Source organism: Lacerta agilis, chromosome 17 (genome assembly GCF_009819535.1).
Source record: "Lacerta agilis isolate rLacAgi1 chromosome 17, rLacAgi1.pri, whole genome shotgun sequence".
Taxonomy (NCBI): Eukaryota; Metazoa; Chordata; class Lepidosauria; order Squamata; family Lacertidae; genus Lacerta; species Lacerta agilis.
Window position 1 is genome coordinate 34299942 of NC_046328.1, and position 6914 is coordinate 34306855.

The window sequence follows — 6914 nt, forward strand, 5'->3', positions numbered from 1 at the left end:
CTCCTGCCAACCTAGCAGTTCGAAAGCACGTTAAAGTGCAAGTAGATAAATAAGTACTGCTCTGGCGGGAAGGTAAAGAGTGTTTCCATGCACTGCTCTGGTTTACCAGAAGCAGCTTAGTCATTGCTGGCACATGACCCAGAAGCTGAACGCTGGCTCCCTCGGTGACAGAAGTTTATCCGAAAATAGAGATGATGTATATACTTTTGTAACCCAAGAAAATCACACACACACACACACACACACACACACACACACACACAGCGTTGATGATGATGGTATTCATTCATTCATTCATTCATTCATTCATTCCCCACCCATCTGGCTGGTTTTCCCCAGCCACTCTAGACGGCTCCCAACAAAATATTAAAAACACAACAAAACATCAAACATTAAAAACTTCCTGAAACAAGGCTGCATTCAGATGTCTTCTAAAAGTCAGACAGTTGTTTATTTCCTTGACATCTGATGGAAGGGTGTTCCACAGGGCTGGCGCCACTACCAAGAAGGCCCTCTGCCTGGTACCCTGGAACTTCACATCTTGCAGGGAGGGAACCGCCAGAAGGCCCTCGGAGCTGGACCTCAGTGTCCAGGCTGAACGATGGGGGTGGAGACGCTCCTTCAGGTATACTGGACCAAGGTGGTTTAGGGCTTTCAAGGTCAGCACCAACACTTTGAATTGCGCTCGGAAATGTACTGGGAGCCAATGAGCCAATGTAGGTATTTCAGGACCGGTATTATATGGTCTCGGTGGCCACCCCCAGTCACCAGTCTAGCAGCCGCATTCTGGATTAGTTGTAGTTTCTGGATCACCTTCAAAGGTAGCCCCACATAGAGCGCATTGCAGTAGTCCAACTGAGAGATAACTAGAACATGCACCACTGTGGCGAGACAGTGGAAAAAGTCTTGACAAAGTGGACAGAGACAAGTTTGTCCTCCTACTCTCAGAACACTGTAACTCATGGGCATCCATTGAAACTGAATGTTGGGGGATTCAGGACAGATAAAAGGAAGTTACTTCTTCACACAGGGCATAGTTAAATGAGGGAACTCCATCCCACAGTGGACCATGTTGGCCACCACCTTGACTGACTTTAAAAGAGGTTTAGATGAATTCATGGAGGAGAAGGCTATTAATGGCTACTAGCAATGCTGGCAATGCTCTAGCTAACAAGACCAGAGCTCAGGGATGATTTGAATTGTAGTCCCATAACAGCTGGAGGGCCAAGTTGGCCATGACTGGGTTAAGTCCATAGAGTAAGCTGTCCTGCCAAGATTAGCTAGGTCTCATCTCTTCACCTTGGAAGGTTTATCAAACTCCTTGTTCTATCTGTCTTCCACCATGTGAACACTACCAGGAAGGGGGCTCGAGGTTTGGAATGTGTAGCTTAAGCAAGACATCTTTATGTTTGTATACAAATAATTTAGAAGCATTTGCCACTTTTAGAGCCTAAATTAAACTGTCCATCTTTACCTGCTGCTACATGGAAAAGCACATGAATATGACATTTGAAGATTTTGTAAGTAAACCATTGTAAACTTGCCAAGCATATGGTCTCTTTCTATGCTAAGGAAAGTTAGGACATTTGGAAGTAACTTAGAAGGGGATCTTTTAAAGCTCTAACAGCCTATATTTCCACACTTTACTTTGTTGTGTGAATGGTGATTGGAAACCTCTGCTGGAACTCTCTCAGCAAAGATCAGTAGCCCGAAACTTGGGTTTAAGAATGCAGGGAATCACCCTTTTTTATAACTACAAGATTTATTCTTTCGACCAAATATGAAACAAAAACCAATAAAAGACCCAGCTGGGCAAGCATCTTGTTCTCAAAGTGGCCAACCAGATACCTCTTCTGGAAAGCCTTCAAGCAGGACTTGAGCACAGCAGCAAGTTTCCCTGCATGTGATTCTCAGAAACCAGATACTCAGAGGCAAGAACACAATGACAGTGTCTAGAAGCCAATGATAGGCTTCTCCTCTATGAATTCAATCTATATTTCCCCTAATATTCAATTTACCCAAGAATGGACACAGATTCATTCTTCTCCATGCCTCATCAAGAAAGGAACCAACTAATAAATGAATAATAGGACAAAGTATCTACGATGCATGGAGGTTTTTAATGACAAAAGATGGGAAATGGATACAATTGGAGAGTGAAAAAGAATGGTTACAGAGTTTTAAAAACCTAATATTGTTCAAGTTTCAGTACAATAAATCACCTTCTGAGTGGAAGGGGGTAGGCACTTAAAATGACAATACATGAGTAAACAGTAGCAAAAAGGATGAAATAACTATAAACAGTAAACAGTAGCAAAAAGGAAAAGCATGAAGTAACTATTGTGACGAGGGGGAAACTGAGAGAGTCATATCCAGGGAAGGTAGACACAGAGGTCAAGGACCCAACAATCCCACCAAGATGGCAAGAGTGGAAGGTGCTCAACCCTCTGAGAAGACAATCCTATTTTGCCCAGTAACGTTGCATGGTCTCTGTAATGACTTAACAAGGACCACAGCATGGTTCACAGCATGATGTGTTGACATTACCACAGTGGGCAGTGCTGCACAGGAATCCTGCTGGCATGATCACATCATAGCCTGGGTAGCACATATCGACTCTCATGCCTGGGCCATAGCCCCCACGACCCCCATATCCACCCCCATAAGACCCAGAGCCACAGCAGGAGGGAGGGCAGCATTCGGAAGCACACACACAGTGGCAGGACACTCTGGGGTCACAGTGACAGATGAGACGGGGTCCTGGAACTGTCAGGGAGCAACCGCCGGGTTGGACGTGCACAACTGAGGTGTCTCCAGTGTCAACCAACACTCCGCCACTGCCTGCGCCAGCTCCGCCCCCACCGTATCCACCGTGTCCGCCATATCCGCCCCCACATCCAGAACCACACGAAGTTCCACAACAGGCCATCTTGAGTGTGAGAGAGGGATCTGAAACACACAAGAGACAGACAGTGAACAAGCAGGAGAGGATTGGATGGATGGGCGTCAGGCATACTCCCAGCCAATCCATGATGAGAAGCTTAAATTTGCTGTTAGATGTGGCCTAATCCAGCTCTGTGAGTGTCACTAGGAGTCCTTCCTAGGGGAGTGTCAGTACTTCAGCCCCATAAATATGCATTCTTTATGTGCTCCAGGATTCCTGATCCCATTTGCATCGAGGGGAAGGACTGGTGTTAAGACTGGTTCCAAAGGTAGCAGGATAGCCATGCTTGTGTGCATGAAGATATTGTGGGTATGCAGATGAAGAAGCCTCTGGGTTTTGTGTGGCTGGAATAGAGCCTGTAGTATAGATGTGGGGAACCTTTGGTCCTCCAGATGCTGCTGAACTACAACTCCCATCTTCCCTTGCCATTGGCCATGCTTACTGGAGTTGGTGGGAGTTTTAGGTCAGGAATATCTGGAGGGCCAGTGGTTGCTTTGTACTACAAAGAGATTAATCAATTCAATTTTTAATCAATTGGTGGGTGGGGTAGGTTTTTTTACAATACATTTCACAATGCCTTCTATCTTGTAAATACCCCTCCTCTCTCATGCACAAATAATACATGGACGGGTGGGTCTGCAAATCAAAAGCAGGAAACAGAAATACTATAAATTGTTCCATTCAATTTCCAGTTTAGAGCACAGTACACCATGCTTCAGTTCTGGGGAACCTGAAACCCTCCAGCTCCCATCATCCCTAAGCATTGGCTCTCCCGGGTCCTGAAGTGTCTCTGCTCTGGCCCTGTTCCCTGGAGCAAGCATAGGGAACCTTTGGCCCTACAGATGCTGTTGTACTGCAACTCCCATCACCCCCAGCCAGCATTGCCATTGCTTGGGAATGATGGGAGTTGCCATCCAGCAATAATCTGGAGGACCATAGAGTTCCCCATTCTTGCAATGTCTGAATACATGAAGATGGTTTATGCAATATCTGTCCAATAGTCTCTATCCCTACTTGGAGACACCAGGGATTGAACCTGGGACCTTCTCCATGGACCACGGAGCTATGGTTCAACCCCCATTCTATCTACTTGCATATAGAACAAATCAATGTCTTCCAGGCCATTTAACGTGCAAAGAAACAAAATGCAACATGTTACCTGGTTTGCTGAAGGTAAGTCTTGAGTGTGAAGTCAACTGAAGCTGATGAAAAGGCTCCTGAGCTCTCGGTGCTTTTATACAGACCTGGCCAGCTTGGAAAAGCTGTGACCTTTTTACATCAGTTGCTAATTATTGACACCATGACACAACGCTATGTATGTCAATTCTCCAAACAGAATCCTTATTCACTGCCTGTGGTCTAGTGTCAGATCCCTGCAATGAAGCATCTCTATTAAAATCCATAAATTCCTTTCTTTTTATAATTTTAATGGGGAATGGACAGCCTTGTGTTGAGGAAATTAACCTGGCTTCATTTATTCTGTGAATCATCTCAAACAACAACACGTTGCACACACAGATGAGCTCCTCCCATAAACTCAGCTTGACTCAAAAAATTCCAAAACAATTCTGATGTTTTGATGGTTAACCGTGAGAGGGGGCTTCTGCGGTCATGCCCTACCTGTTGGCTTCCTGGACCAATTTGATTAGCCATTGCGAGAATAGGATGCTGGACTAAATGGGTCTTATGTCTGACCCTGCGGTGTTTCTGTCACATTTTGAGGAAGCTCAATGCTTAAGACACTTGTCAGTCAAAGTAGACATTGCAAAGCCTGGCAGAATATGTGGATTACATCCAGTGTTAGCCCTACTCAGGGTAGTCCTATTGAAATGAATAGACATGACCAACTTAGATCTATTAATTTCAATGAGCCTACTCTGAAGAGGAATTAATTATATACCACCCTGTGTATTTATTTCCCCCTTTTAAAAAAATCCCACCTTTTCTCCATCATGGAACCCAAGTTCTTATGTGGGTCCCAGGAGGTCTACCATCCAGCCCCTGACCTAGATCTGCCCAGGTCCACCAAGGCGGTCACCTTGTATGCCTTTAGACCTAGATCTGTGTACCTTCAGACAGAGACTCACTGTTTTGCTCTTCTATTAGTAGTTCAGGGACAGAATCAGTGGAAGTACCTGTACACTTGCAGAAGAGCACAGGTATTGTCATCAGCATCTCCAGGTTCTCATTAGAAGGTTCTCAGGTGCCATGCCAAGAGAACATGTTCCTTTACCTGACATTTTGGATGCATGTTGCTAGTCACAATAGAGAATATTGGTGAGGTGGACCATGCACCATGATATTTAGAGGAACATTCTCCATGTTTCAACATCAGGGGAAGTCAACCACGTGGCAATAAAAGAGAGAGTTTTCAGTATAGTGCACTATTCATTGAATTCTCAGAATTGGGTTTCAAAATGACTACAACAGATTGAAGAAGTGGGCCGAAACTAACCAAATGAATTTCAATAGAGACCAATGTCAGGCTCTGCACTTAGGCAGGAAGAAGCAGGTACACAAATGTTAGCTGGGGGACACCTGGCTTGCCAGTAGTAGTAGTAGTAGTAGTAGTAGTAGTAGTAGTAGTAGTAGTAGTAATTTATTATTTATACCCCACCCATCTGTCTGGGCTTCCCCAGCCACTCTGGGCGGCTTCCAACAAAATACCAAAATACAATAGTCCATCAAACATTTAAAGTTTCCCTAAACAGAGCTACCTTCAGATGTCTTCTAAAAGTCTGGTAGTCGTTTTTCTCTTTGACATCTGGTGGGAGGGCGTACCACAGGGCAGGTACATGTGAGAAGGATCTAGGGGTCTTAGTAGACACCATGCTTAACATGAATCCACACTGTGATGGAGCAGCGTTTGAATCCCATTCTTTTCTAGTCTGCATCAACAGAAGTAGAATAATAAAACTGTGAAATTATAGAGCTGGAAGGAACCCTGGGGATCATCTAATCCACCCCTCCTGCAATGCAGAAATATGCAACTGCTCCATATGGGAATTGAACCTGCAACCTTGCTGTTATCAGCCTCATGCTCTAACTACTTGTGCCCTCCTTGTTATCACTTTGCTGCCAGATTAACACACCCTTGTTTACTAAGGCCTTTTAAGGATTTTAAACTGCAAATGAAACAGCCCACCCTGTTGCAGTGGTATAGTTTATTTATTTATTTTAGCTCCCTTTACTTGTTTTAAGTGTTTCATTGTTTTATAAATTATTAAGTTTGTTGGTGAAGGGTTGGGTTATGTATATATTTTGTAGAATGTGCACAAAATCCATCCACAAAGAGGGCTTTGCACACATTTCCTGGTCCATATGTTTTGTGGAAAAGGTGCATAGATTGACTGAATTTTGGACAATCTCTGGTCATTGTCCATAATTTCCATCAGGCCTTGGTAACATGTATGGCAATATTTTGTAGATTCCTCAGCCAATATGCATAATCCCCAACAGACTTGCTGAATGTGGTTGTTTGTGATGTACATTAACCACTTTCCATCTGTCTACTGACCTACCTAGGTAATGATGAGAGAGCAACATTGAAGCTGGAAAGTATTCACAAAGACTGCCACCCTTAGCAAAATCACCTGGAAATATTTACGGCAGCAAGTTCCTTCACAAGCATCAGAAGAAAAAGAAACAAGGACATTCCTATTTCTGTTCTACTTAGGTCACCTGAAGTCAAGAGGTCCTCATAAACCTATAAAAAGAAAGGTATACTATTGAAACCTAATTATTTGGGGACAAGAATATTTCACAAGGAATGTGTACAGCAATTAAGTCTAGGGAGGATTTGCCCATAAACTATGACCTTTCGTGATGGATCAACTGATTTAGGAGGTCATGAATCAATGCTGGATCACTCCTTTTAAGCTAGTGAACTTGAATAACCAAAACTCAAGGCTCTCTCAAACACTAATGTGTGAGATGTGGAGCCAGGTTGTTATTCTGAAGTCTGCTCCAG